Source organism: Camellia sinensis, chromosome 5 (genome assembly GCF_055761805.1).
Source record: "Camellia sinensis isolate YWXY chromosome 5, ASM5576180v1, whole genome shotgun sequence".
Lineage (NCBI taxonomy): Eukaryota > Viridiplantae > Streptophyta > Magnoliopsida > Ericales > Theaceae > Camellia > Camellia sinensis.
In genome coordinates, this window is record NC_138965.1 from 212,798,827 (window position 1) to 212,813,673 (window position 14,847).

General features: G+C 41.4%; 1 long non-coding RNA gene across 1 annotated transcript; it reads right to left on the reverse strand.

Annotated features, from left to right (window-relative positions):
- Positions 1-10,772: 10,772 nt before the first annotated feature.
- LOC145791178 (uncharacterized) lies at positions 10,773-11,980 on the reverse strand. The gene is made up of 2 exons (XR_014331029.1): positions 11,423-11,980; positions 10,773-11,311 (listed from the first exon to the last, which is right to left on the reverse strand). It is a non-coding gene; the product is annotated as an uncharacterized LOC145791178 (long non-coding RNA).
- Between the last annotated feature and the right edge of the window lie 2,867 nt (positions 11,981-14,847).

Sequence of the window (14,847 nt, forward strand, 5' to 3'; positions counted from 1 at the left end):
CTCGAACAACAATTAAGGGGCATGTTGTCGCTGATTTCATCTTGGAGTTCACTAATCCGACCCCAACCATGGCCCTTCCACCCCCACCAACCTCTACCGAGCCAGAAGACCCTCATTCTTGGACTCTCAACGTCGACGGATCATCCCGCAGAGAAGGCAGCGGGGCTGGTCTCATCCTCACCGCCCCTGAGGGTGGTTATTTCAAATGTGCTCTCCGTTTCTTGTTCGATGCCAGTAACAATGAGGCTGAATATGAGGCATTGATAGCAGGTCTCCGCCTAGCCAGGGACATTGGTGTTAGCCACATCCGGGTGTTCAGCAACTCCCAGCTCATTGTCAGACAAATTACGGGGGAATTTGATGCAAAGGAGGACGTAATGTGGGCTTACAGGGATATTACACTTCCCCTTGTTCGCCTCTTCAATACTTTTCACATCCAGCACATCCCTCGGGCAGAAAACTCTAAGGCAGACGAGATGGCTCAATTGGCTTCTGCAGACCAGTCTGACTTCAGCCTTGGTGTCCGTCTCGAGTACCTAGCCCACCTTGCCATTTCTCCCGACCAGCAAGAAGTGCAGTTCCTCCAGAATGAGCCCATCCCTTGGGCGTCGGACATCTTTCTATTTTTGACAACGGGGGAACTTCCAGATGACCAACAGCAAGCCGCCAAAGTTAAGGCCCGGTCGTCCAATTACATCCTCGTCAGTGGTGTCTTGTACAAATGTGGCTTTTCACGCTCGTACCTGCGATGCCTCAATCCGGCTCAAGCAACCTATGTGATGTGAGAAATCCATGAGGGTATTTGCGGTAATCATTCAGGCGGCAGGTCCCTAGCCCACAAAATACTTCGCACTGGTTATTTCTGGCTTACTCTCAACCAAGATGCGACTGACTTCGTACTCAAATGTGATAAGCGTCAACGCTTTGCCAACATCTCCCATGCTCCTCCTACAGAGCTGATCACACTTTGCAGTCCCTATCCGTTTGCTAAATGGGGGATCTACTTAGTTGGACCACTTCCCACCGGCCAAGGCCAGACCAAGTTCGCGATTGTCGCCATTGATTACTTCACCAAGTGGGTAAAGGCAGAACCCCTTGCCACCATTACCGAACGGAACACAACCAAATTCATCTGGCAGTCGATCGTATGCAGGTTTGGTATCCCTCAAGCCATCGTCACTGTGATACCCCTGTTCCGTAGTATGCTAATTGGTCCTTAATTTGAGTATGATTATGTGTTTAGCATGATTTTATGTGCCATTATATGAATATATGTGATTTTGAAGTTTTATCTGTTCACCGTAGGAATATTTGTTTGAATAATCTGTTTTGGAAATTAAATTGAAGGCCTTATCGGCCACAGAACACGAAATTAATTACGCCATTATGATTAGCGTAATTTTTAGAGCCTACGGTGAAATTTAATTGAAAAATTGATTCGGGTCAGATTAGGTCGATTTAATTGATAAATTAGGCCTCGTTTGAGAACAGGCTAATTTAGTAACTTTTTGGCTATTTGGCTAAAATATGAGCTAAAAAAAACTAGTATGTTTGGGATGACTTTTTGGCTTTTTACGAAAAGATGTGCAAAAAGTAGAGAGAAAAGAGAATACTCTTTACTTAGTCAAATTCCTTAGTCAAATTCCAAACTACTTTTTTATTTACCAACACTCTTACAACATGATTTACAACTCCATTTTGTGGGTAATTTGACACCTTACATCTTTGACGCTTTTACAAGTCTCCTTTACAAGTCAGATTGTTTTCTTACTCATCAACTTTTGGAAGTCACCCTTATCCACTTTAGACTCACCAAAAGAAAGACAACAGTGTGGCAAACACAAATTTATAATTTTATTACGTTTCCAACCTCACTCTGCATGGCGTTTGTATTACAAGTTCAACTTTACTTTGCATTGAGTTTTTCTTAACTTTACTCTGCATCCAGTTTTTCTTACATTTCCAGGTGCACAAGCAAAAACAATGGAATAAAAACACAACTCTAATTTTATTTATTTACAAACTTGTACATCAGTTCATTACAACAATTCCAAAAAAAAAAAAAAAAAAAACAAAACAAAACACAACCAAAACTCTTAAGTACATATTTTTTCACTTCATTCACTTCTCTCCTTCACTCGAGGCGAGATCTCCTTCCTCAATCTCCTCATCTACGGGGGTCTGGGCTACGTCATCCTCATCGATTCTAACACCACTGAAGTCTAAGTCTGGGAACAGGTCTTCTGCTTTACGCTTGAACATCTTCCACCCGTTGTCCCAGAACTCAGCCATCTCGTGTTTGTAGAAATCCGACCGCTGGAAGCTTTCAATAACTTCTGCTTCAGTCCTGCCCCCAGCGGTTGCCCCCGACGTGCTCGCCCCCCCAGCCACCTCCCTCGCCAAGTTGCTGGCGACCGCGACATCGATTGCTATCTGAAATTCAGCAAACCCCTTGAATTGTTCTACTGCTGCGACACATAGATCGGGGTATGCGGCCCTTTTAGAAACTTCCTTGGTTCTTTCTTCCTCCAACTCCTTCTGCAACCTTGCCTTCTCCTCCATTGCTTTCGCCCGCTCATCTTCCAGCTCCTTCTGCAGCCCAGCAATCTTCAGGTCTGCTTCATCATTTTCTTTGATCTGCTAGGCGCGCAGATCTTCATTATTGGTCATAGCCTCTTCAAACCGCTCGATGGCAATCGCGCATCTCTTTTCAACTTCTTCCACCCTTTTCCGCTCGCCAACCAGCTGGAACTCGAGCGACACTACGTTGCGACGCTCGTCCTCTAATTCCAACTGGGCAGCGAGCAACTCAGCGCCCACTCGAGTGGCAATATTACGCTGCACAATCGCCAACACTTCTATTTTCTTCGCCTTCTGAGCCTCCTCCACCCCCTGGTGCAGGTGCTTCGTGCAATTTTCTTCTAGCGTGCACTCTCCTTCTTGAAACTTACAAGTTAAATCTTCGCTTCCTCCCACTTAGCCTTCGCAGCCGCTGCTTTTCTCAGCAGAGCCCCTGCTAGGGTGGTTGCCTCCGTTTGAGCAGAGCACAACCCCTTTAGCAGCTCAGCCTCATTGAACCTGGCTGCAGAGCGCACGGCTCCTTCGTTCACCACCCCCAAAAGAAGATCTGCAGCCGTCTTGGCTGGGCCTCCTTCTCCCTCCAATCGCCCAGAAACTGCTGGAGCATGGTAGATGGCATACTTTGGCCTCACCCCCCCTCTTTGAGGCGCAGGACCCCCCTAGGGTTGTTCCTCTCCCCTTGTCTCAGGGCCAGTTGCCCCACCTTCTACTTGAATTTCGGGGGCGACCTCTGCAACCTTCGAGGCGATCCCCATCACTACTGGGACGACCGCCATGACCTCCGAGGCGACCTCCACCATTTCTGGGGCAACCACCCTTCCTGGGGTCTGCCCCACTCCCTCTTCTTCTGCCTCCTTGGCCATAGGGGTCTCCTCTGCCGTCACCTCCCTCCTCTTCTTCAAGGCAAGTTCCTTCTCACTCCTCCTCACATTTCTCTTCTTCTTTCCCACACCCTCCATCTCCTTGTTGGCCCTCTGCTTCAAAGGATCAATTGGGGGCGGTCGTGGCTCAGATTCACCCAAGTCTTTTTCCCCCAGCGATTTGGGGCGCGGTCGGACCCTCTCCCTCGCGATTGGCTTCGGCGGCCGGTTTGCCTACGACTCCTTGAATTTGCTGGCCTTGGCGAGAATGGACCTATCCTCCACCTCCTGCGCCTTCCTTCTCACCTCTAATTCTGCCGGTTCCAAGTCCCCACCGGTCGGCTGAGGGCCCAACCTCGCAGTAAACAAGGCCGGAGGTTGAATGAGTACGTCCCACCTGACTCCCTCCTTCTCTCTCCATGCCTTTACGTTCTTTACTCTCTCCTTTGCTGTTGTCCCTAGTTTTGGCTCCACAGATTTGATGGGCACTCTCCACACCATACGCACCCCAACTCCTCATTCACGAAAACGTAAAACCACCGCGGCCTCCACCCCTTAATTAATGACGGCAGACCCGTCACCAGATCCCTCCCTGCCGCCGCCTGCAACGTCACCCAGGTCTCTTGCTGTCCTGAGGCCTTATAACACGCGAAAAATTCGTCTACTGTCATAGCCGCCCCTTCGTTTGCCTTCAGCTACGTGCTCGCACAGGCCCATACAATCTTTCACGCGTTGGGCATAAGTTGACCCGGCGCTACCTCCAACCGGTTTAGGAAATCTACCACCACTTGCAGAAGCGGCAGCCTCAGTCCTCCCTTCAATGCCTCATCGTAAAGGGCAAACTCCCCCGGGCGGGCGTCGGACGACCTCTCCGTTGACGTCGGCAACAGTAGCTCTATTTCGGCAGGAATCTGGTATTTTTCGCGCATACCCTCCAATTCTGCTGCAGTCACCATTGATTTGTCAGCCTTCGTATGCCAGTGATCTGGTTCCGCCTGGCTGATTGGCTTCGGAACCGCTATCATGGTGGAAGAATGAGATCGTACCGCCGGCTCCCTCACTCTCCCCACTTGCCTCTCCGTCCTGTACTGCTCCGCCAACTCCACCGCGTCGTCATCCCCAAGTGGATCAACCCTGGCAGTTCCAGATTCTTCTTGGGCCATTTCTGTGGTGTGTCTACGAATAGCTTCGGATGCAAGTGCAAGAAAATTCAGAAAGTGCTGCAATGGTGTATCGTTGGCAACGAAGAAGTTTACACTTGGAATGTTTTGATTTTTTGCAAAAAGGTAGGTAAAACGAATAACACCAAAGGCCCAAGGCTTGCCCGTATTCCAAGGATCACAATTAATTCTCGCCAGTTTGAAACTTTTCAAACGTCCGCCCAAACTGTCTTTTCAACACCCATTATGACCTATCGTTTCATTTCTGGCCCAACGCCTAACCTCTCCTACAACGAGATGCTGCAGTGTGTTCGACCACGATTCACTGCCCCCTCCCCTTACCCTGTCGTTTCCACTTCAAGTCACCACATGACACGCCACCTCTTGAGCCCCGCCCCCCCCCACCTTACCCTTTTCGGTCGGCCCTCCTCATGGTCGGCCCTCCTCATGGTCGGCCCCTCTACTCGGCCACCCTTTACGGTCGGCCCTCCTCGTGGTCGGCCCCTCCACTCGGTCACCCTTCACGGTCGGCCCTCCTCATGATCGGCCCCTCCATTCGGCCACCCTATACGGTCGCCCCTCTTCACGGTCGATCTATCCCCTTGGTCATCCCTACCGGTCGACCTCCATCCTACCGATCTCTAACAACCCTCATCTTTTTCATTAGTATTCCCTTCGTTGGACTAAAGCTGCATTCGGGAATGGGGAACCACTGACGTGGTTAGGCCCATAAAGGCCATAGCCCACTACGAACAACCCAAGCCCATCACTTAGAGCCCAATACTGTAGACACCCCATTTTTGACCGTCCTCAAGACTTGGACGTCACCGTTTGAACACACGGTGATCTTCCATGTTTGTGTTCGTTTGGAGTTCCCGGAGGTCTTGGCTCGCGCGCCTTGCCTCAGGATCCCCGAACTCGACCGTTTAGTGTCCAGTTTCACACCGAACACTTGTGTTTTGCCTTGGAGAGGCAGGGTAGGGCTTGTAGACCATCCCCACCCACCACCGGCAGTGGCTAGAGGCCACCGGCTGGTTTTTGCTGCCACCGGCAATGTAGTTTGCCGGCCGGCACCTTTTGTTGCCGGTCAACACTATTTTGTGCCGGCCGGCACTCTTTTTGGCCAAGATGGCATTTTTGGCCGGCCGATTGCTGTTCATCTGCTTTTGCAGATATTTTTAGACAGCTGTCTTGCTTTTGCATCCCTCCATACACGTGTATGGAGGGATCTCCCTCTTGCAAAGCTTGTCTTGTAAGCTTTACAAGACATATAGAGGGAGGCTCTCTGTTGTAACAAGAGGAGGGGACTTAGGTTAGAGACTTAAGATATTTTGGAGAGCAAAAACAGCCATTGTTGAGCTCTTGTTCTAGGGTTTGAGTTAGATACACTTTATATCTCTCTTTCCCTCTCATTTGTGCACTAGGTGTTTTGTGTCTTACTATTGCACACAAACACCTAGTGTTTCACCTTCCTTTGGCTCTTGAGGTTCTAAAGGACTGGTTTTGAGGTTTTGGTGTTGGATCCAAGCTAAAGGAGGCCATTGGAGCACCATTTGTGAAGGGGTCATCAAGGGTGAGAATCTAATCCCATTTTTCCCCATTTTTGCATTGATTTTCTACCTATCTTAGAGCTGTTTTTGTGCTTATTGTATAACATAAAAAAGTTCTTTTTTTAGGCCCTCTTTATTGTTTATTAAGAGTGTTTTGTTGTTTGAGGGTTGTTGACCACCCTTAGGCCTTGAAAGGCCTTATTTTGAGCCATTTTGTGCTAGCTCCGGGATTTTGGTGTTGGGGTCTCTTCACCACTGAAATCTTGAGGGATTTCAGTGGTGAAGATGATGCCTTGAAGTCCCAAGAAGGAGAGGGCCACCCCCTCTCCTTGTTGTCCTTGAAAAGGGCATATTTTGGCCTCTTGAGAGAGCATTATGCTTGAGTGTGTGTTGAGCATGTTTAGGCTGTTTTTCATGCTTATATATCCATAATATAACATGATTTTAAGTTGGTTTTGGTACTCCATGCATGCTTAGCATAGTTGCCATGTAATGCCTTGTTTATGCCTTAATGTGCCTTAGGTTGTTAGCCTTTGTGGGAGCATGTTTTAGGCTTAGTCTTGTGAAGATTATGTGCTTATTTTGCCATGTTTTAGGTCTGTCCATAAGTGTTTGGGTCGATTTTGGCATGCTTGATATAGCTCCTTTGTATTTGGGCTTGTTAGCCTTGAGTATGTGCATGTGTAGCATGACATCTTTGCATCGAATTGGTGATTTGGGGTCCCTCCACATGTTATTTCAGTCCCATTTCCATGCTTGTTTGATTGCCTTGCATGCCTCTTTAATACTTTGGAAGCTTGTGTAGCAATGCTCCATGTTTTGGTGTTTATGCATGCCTTTGTTTTTGAGTCACTTAGATGCCATCTAAGGAGTCCTTTGGCCTTGTCTTGACATGCTAAAAATCTGTTTTTAGTAGTTTAATGAATGCCATGTTTGTTGTGATAAACATGCTTCAAAGCGTCATGACTTGCTTCAAGTACTTGGACCATGCTTGCATGCACTTGCTTGTCTTGTTTAATATGATTTGGCATCATTTTATAACATGATTTTAGAGCTCATGTTGCATGTTAATTGTTCATGATTGTCCCTTTCAAGTGTGCTTGGATGTTGCTTGCTTTGTGCCTAAGTGTTGGGTCTTAACATGTGTATGTGTGCATGTGTGCTTAGCATCCATTTTGGGCATTAATGGCCACTGTTTTAGGCCTATTTAGAGTTGCCTAATTCATGTTTAAGTCCATCTTTGCACCCATTTGCATTGCCATATGTATGCTTGTATGCTTGCATAAGTTTGTTGCCATGCCATGTTGCATCCTTAGCTTGTATGCCTAGGTTGCATTACATCTTGCATGCATGCCTTGTTCCTTGACTAGTGATAGGAATTGAGCCTTGTTTGTTTGATTGGTTTGCATTACATTTGAAATCAAAGTTGCATACTTGGTCTTTGGGCCATCATGCATGGAAATACGTGATTGGTGGTCCGAAAATCGAGGCACATGCCCCTTTGAGTCATTATCATGATAAGGGACATGGTTGGTGCATACATGCCTTGAATTGTGCTGCCATGCTTTGTTTTGCCCTCTGTTGCTATGAGTTGCAGGTTCTGCAGGCTTTCTTTGCCGACCGGCAGTGTAAGGTGCCGGCCGGCAATCAATCCTCTGCCGATGGCTTCAGTTTGTGCCGATGGCCACATACCACTGCCGGTGGTAATTCCACTCAGCCGGTGGTACTCCCCAGTGTCCAGGGATGTAATCCTGAGGTTTTGACAGCCTCCAGAGGAGTGAAGGAAGGAAAACAGAGGCAGCCTATGCATGGCGGCACGTTTCCCGAGACGATTTTCTTGTTTTAATTAATTTATTTAATTTGTTAATTAAATTAATTAATTTATAATATTAATTAGCTTGCGTAGTTAATTAATCTGTAATATTTATTTGGTCCCTCCGAGCGAGGGCAAATTTGTAATAAGTGTGCGTGGGTGGTGTGTATGTCTTCCAACCTCACTTCTTTCTTCCCTTTTACTTACCTGCTTTGATGGTTAGTATTAGGGCACGTTTAATTTAGCATACCTTATGCTACGCATGCGTGCATCCATACATTTGTATTACATACATTAGGCTCGGTACATCACGCTAACTGCATTTGTACTTCAAATTCTAAACTGAATATGTGATAGTTGTGCATTTCTCACATGCCATGTTTAGGATAGCCGAGCCTATTCTAGCAACACTTTGTATGCGATGCATTAGGCACTTAACATGGACTTGGATCATGCATGTTTGCTAACGAGTTCTTTGTTTTGGCACGGAGTACGATGTAAGTATTTCCGCTTTAGCATATCGCATGAGTGTGAGTGTTGCCATGACAGTATGCCTGCCATGCGGCTAAATGCTTATGTGTTAAACTATTTGAATGCCTGTGGGTGGAGGTTGGATTGTTTGAGTTGGAAGAACTCATTGAAATCCGTGTTTTAGCCTACTTGCGAGTAGCAAATTCCAAAGCATTTTCAAAACAAACGGATATGCAATGTTTCTTTCCAAATTAGGCAATCTAGTCTATACTTGTTTGCTGCGCATAACATAGTAATTCTAGGCTAACAATTGGTTTAAGAACACATAAAGTTTTCAAATACGGATATCACGGTTAGTAGAGGCCGGTCTTCGGACCGGGCGAAAGGGGGTGCTCATAGCTGACCTTCCCCGATCGTACCCAAGCTCCCGAGCCGAGACAACTCCGGTGATGACGGACGTGTGGCCTTCGGCACCGAGTCAGGGTTTCCTAAATTTCCCCATTTTAAAAATATTTAGGTGGCGACTCTGTATCTGGCAAAGCAGTCCATGTTTGGCACTACTTTTTCAAAACTCTGTTTCTCAAAACGATTTGCCAGATTTGGACTCTTTGGTTCAGATTAAGAACCGCGACACAAATCGAGTCCGAACTGTAGCATGAGGCCCCTCCGCGGGCGTGTCTACAAATACACAATCCAATTGATGAGGTCCAAAACAGCTGGAAACCAACATGACATGAAGGACCAATAATACCCAGGCACGCGGCAGGCAAAGGGCAAGCCACATCAGCAGACAAAGATTTGCAAAGTTATTGCCACTGCACATCGCCATTAATGCAGCCCCTCACAGCATTTATTACGACAATACCTCTCCGTCGGGACAGCACGCCCTCACCCTGAACAAGGTAAGCTACAGTAGAGACGTTTGGCCAAGGTGACAGGTCGGAAGGGACAGCCAAATGATTACCAAAGGATATAAGCAGACGTTGAAGACAAGAAGAAGGTTAAGCTTTCTATCTTTAATTCATATCTCTACATTCCACTTCTCTCTCTCTAACTTGCTCGTCGGAGGGTTCGCTGGGGGACTCCATGTTCCCCGTTGAACTCCTGTGCAGGTTCTCAGGTGGGCTTGGCCATTCAGATATCGGTTGGAGAAGCGTGGACCAGTCCGACCCATTCCCTCTAGAACCCGTTGTATCGTAACTGTATCATCAAAAGTTAAACCCTTATTCCATGCTGCTGTTGTTATGCTTTTGTTTGTTTGCGACTTTTGTTCACGGAGTTTTGTTGCTTTTGTTTGTCCAAAACTAGTTTTCTTATTACTTTTGTTTGATGCAATGTTTAGTTTTAATACAGAGGATAATTCTACTTTGTGTAATGTGTATCTAGTTTTATTGCTTTTGTTTGATGCTATGTTTAAGTTTTTATGAAATTAAATGTTCTATATTTTTTTAATTATTTAATTATGTGAATCCAAGATCCTAAACTGATAAAATCCATGTTTAAATGGATTGGTTCGGATTGGTTCCACTATTTAAACAGATTGGGTTAGTTCCAATTTTTCCAGAATCGTAAATAATGGATTGATCTTGATTTTATCTCAATTCGAACCAATCCGAACTATGCTTACCCCTAAGCATTATCAATCAATATCTAATAGTTATTAACAAAACAAAAAGTATCAAAATAGGATTATAAAATACTTTTTACACTTGAATAAAATAAAAAAGATTAAAAAATGATAGTATACAAATACTGCTCAACCCAATGAGATTTAATAATTTGTAGATCTTATCAACCCAATGATTTGTAAATAACATCAATTTAGACCGTAATATACTATTATTTACATATGTATTGTAAGATAACCGTAATTAGAGACTAAAAATAATTTGAGACTTTGAAAAAGAAAAAAAAAATGTTAATTACATTTTACCTCTTTATGGTTTAACTCAAAAATACATGGGCCTTGTTTGGTAAAATTGTGGAAAAGTGATTATAGATTATAACTTAACAAATTAAAGCTTATAGCTGTGGGCATAAGCTGGTAATATGTTTGGTGTAGCTGTGAGATTATAGATTTAAGCAGCAGAGTAGTGTTTGGTAAATAAACTGTAAAATAACTTTTTGCTGTGTAATTGTCATTTTTGCCCTCATGAACATAAAATTTGTAATTTTGTCATTTTCTTCTCTTTAAATTTTGAAAAAGTTATTTCATTAATGGAAGTTGATTAATTAATACCTAATTTGGTACATTTCATTACCTCAAATTTAATTTTTAATTTTTTTAATTTTTTTAATTTTTTTTAATAATATTGAGTTGACAAGGGAACAAAAAAAATGTCATTGCAATAAAAATATAATAAATTACTATTAAAGCAATAAAAATAAAACTTTCTACATATTTAAAGATCTCATAATTTCGTCTGCAAATTGACATACAAATATTATGTCTCCTCACTTCCATCTCGTTGTCATCATAGTCAACATCATTTCCATGGCGTGCTTGTTGAGACGAAGATCCTTCCTCTTCATTAGGCACATAATCCGTGAATCTATCATAAGAGTCAAATGCAATATCGCGGAACTCACTTCGTTGGATGAAATTATGAATTGCCATGGTTGCACAAACAAGTTTCGCTTGGGTCGCCCAGTTGTAGTTTGGTGGGATATCTTTTATCATTGGCTATCTTGCTTTCCAAACCCCAAACGTTCTTTCTATTACACTTCTAAGTGATGAATGTGCTTGGTTGAATTTTTCTTATACATTTTGAGGGGGTTGACCATGTTCAAATTGAGCTAGATGGTATCTCTCTCCTTTGTAAGGTGCAATATATCCTTTCATGTTTGGATACTCAGCATCCACCAAGTAAAACTCATCTTTTTTAAAATTGCAAAATGAAATTAAAGTAAGCAATTATAAATGTAAAAATAAATATGGAGACGTGAGTGTGGTGCATCTACTCTAGTAATCAAATATAAAACAGTTACCTCCTTGTGGTTTTGGAAAATTATAACTAGGATTCCTAATTGTATCCAAGAAGATACGACTATCGTGTGCACTTCCTTTCCATCCTGGTAAGCAAAATATGAAACACATATCAAAGTCACATGCGGCCATTGGGCTTGTTTGGTAGGGTTTATAAGATGCTTATTTCTGCTTTTAGCTTAATTTAAGCTAAAATATTGTGTTTGGTGTAGTTTAAGTTAATTAGCTTGTAGCTTAAATTAAGTTATTTTTCAGCTTATCTCAAAAGCTGGTCAGGAGGTGCTTAAAAATTCGACTTAAGCGCGCAGTTGGTGTGTGGGCAGCTAAAATTACTTAAATGTCCTCATCAATACCCAACTATTACCAAAAACCCAACTATATAAATCCTATTTCACAAAACACTATTCATTGCTCACTTGAGAGAGAGAGAGACAAAGGCGATTTCCAGCAAAGATTTCCGGCGAGAGTGATTTACGGCAATGGCAAACCAGAGTTCTCTCTCTTCGCTATCTCTTCTCTCTCTTTTCACGATCTCTCTTGTCTCTCTCTCTCTCTCTCTCTCTCTCGTGCATCTCTGGCGTTGTTTCGACGATGGCTAGGTCATCGACAGTGACGACGACGATGACGGTGAGCCATCTCTGGCCTGTACCCAATATTAATATAATATATATATATATAAAATAACAATTTTTATATTAAATCACATTAAAATATGTTTTATATTAAAAATACCAAATAATATATAATGAAATATATATATAATAACAATTTTTATATTAAATAACAAATAATATGTAAAAAATCACAACATTAATATAAATTAGAACATGAATATTAATTGGTATTAATTTTAATGAATTAATAAATTAAAAAAAGTTAACAAAGAAAGAAGAGAAGGGGGGAAAAAATAGAGAAAAACAAATAAGGAGAAAAAGAAAAGATTAATATAAATTTATTTCAATTAAATAACTTCTATTAAAAGAATTTTATATGGATATAAAATTCTTTGGTATTGTAATACAAAATAATAAAAAAAAACAATTGTTGCTAATTGATATTAATGAAAAAAAAAAAAATTAAATAACTTTTATTAAATGAAATAAAAAAAATGAAATAACAATTGTTGTAATGAAATGTATCAATTTTTATATTAATTGATACTAATTATATTAACTTTCATTAATGAAATAATTTTTTTTAACTGAAGAAAATGAAAAAAATAAAAGTTTTTTTGTTCATAAGGTCAAAAATAACAATTACATAGTAAAAGCTATTTTACAGCTTATTTGCCAAACACTACTCTGTTGTTTAAATCCATAATCCCACAGCTGCACCAAACAATTTATCAACTTATGTTCACAATTATAAATTATAATCTGTTAAGTTATAATCTATAATCACTTTTTCACAGCTCTATCAAACGGGGCCATTATGTTTTGAGTTGCATACCTCTTTCTACCTACTAAACGAGGTTGCTTATCTGGAGATATATATGCTTTGATGTGTGTTCCGTCAATTGCTCCAATACAATCTTATTACAAAATAGTTCATAAAATTATTTTTAGTCACAGATTATTAGAAATATCCGACCAACATTATTATATGCAACACCTAAGTTCCACTTGTAATTATTTTTTTACCTTGAAATGAGGATAATATTTGCGCTTACTTCGAATATATGGATGCACACCATTTTTCGGTTAAGGCCTTACCCAATCAATAGACATCATTGTAACAACTTTTAACACCTTCTTGAAGTATTTTGAAATAGTCTTGCCGGAATGTTGAAATCTTTCTTGGGCATTTCTGTTTCGAATGTCACCGCCAACAATATACAAAAATATTGCAACCTGCTCCTGAACTAAGACTTTTTACAGTGTCGATGTTTTGATTTTGATAAAGATTTGTCTCGTTCCTTAGCCTCTCTACCATCGTCACAAATTTTGGGGTACACCACCTCCAAAATTGACAATTTCTCTTCTCACAAATGACATATAGTCTTCCTTTTGATGGCTTGTCAGATTCGGTAACCCTTATGGCAGCTCTTACACCACACTCACATTTTAAAGCCTCATATCTCAAGTCCAAGGTCTCAACACCGGAAGAATAGTTACTAGAGGATGACGTGCCACTGCATTAATTAGGAAGAATTGAATCCAAATCCTCTAAAATTGATTGGGAAGTTAAAGATGTTATACATGACCATTGTCTTTAATTCTTAACACTATTGTGCACTTTGGTCCTAAATTCCCATCAACACAATCAAACAAACAGATAACTAGCATATAGTGGAGAACATGTTTGGTGATACGAAAATCAAAGTCCCAAATAGTATAAAGAATTGGCTTGTTTCTCTCAATTTAGTAAATTAGCTTCATACTTTGTTGTTTTACTGTTACAGAGAATGAAATAAACAAACATGTGCCTTCAGTCAATATGATTAAAGAAGCCCTGATTTGTGGTTTTAGATATAATGTTTATGTACTACTAGCTTTCTAACAAATTTTTCTACAGAGTGTTAAGTTGGTCTAACTGTAGGGAGGAGAGTTGAGTGATGAAAGGTCTATGCAGGTTTGATGAGTGAGAGATGTAAGTTTAGAGAGTGGAGAGATAGGAGCCTCATATTGTTTTTCTAACTGTTTGTTGTTGCAGATTCTAAGCTGGTCCTTAGGTAAGGGATATTTTCAGAGAGGTGTGGTCACTTGTTATACCAACTTCAATGAAATAATTATCTGTCACAATAGGTATTTGTTTATACCAACCATTTTCTATACATATGGGATTCATAGCCAAAAAAAATGTAGTGGTCATTCTTTTAAATAGTGGAGACTCTAATCAAAGCACAAAAGAAATGAAGATAGACAAAAACTGAATCAGTGGCTAAGGAAAAGGGTATTAACAAGACATACCAAATCAAACAAGATAGAAGCCCAAAAAGGAACCACAAAATGTCACAAAGATGGTCCACTTTTTTGCATATATTATTAAAACTTCACCACTTATATATTTATTTCAGTTTGGCCTAGTGGAAATTGGTAACAATAGTTACAAACTTTTTTCTCATCAAAAAAATCCTTACACTCAACAGTGTATGCGCTTGTGTGCTAGGAAGCTTACTTGAGCAATGCAAAAATGAATTGAAACCAAACTTTGAATCCTTCCTGAACCATTATACTAGAAATGGCTGTATCAATATCAAAAAGTGAAAAACCAAACTGATCTCTTTGTATTTTTGTCTTGTTTATTTATCTTCTATTTGTGACCATGAATTGATTAAGGAAAATTCTCTATTACTAATTGCCACTATTTGAACTCATCAAACTAAGGGTAACAAATACCATGTATTTCACAAAAAAGTTTTTGTCAAGCAAGCACATAAACCATACAAGAAATAATTTTCTGTTATGGATGTGAGGTTGGCACTACA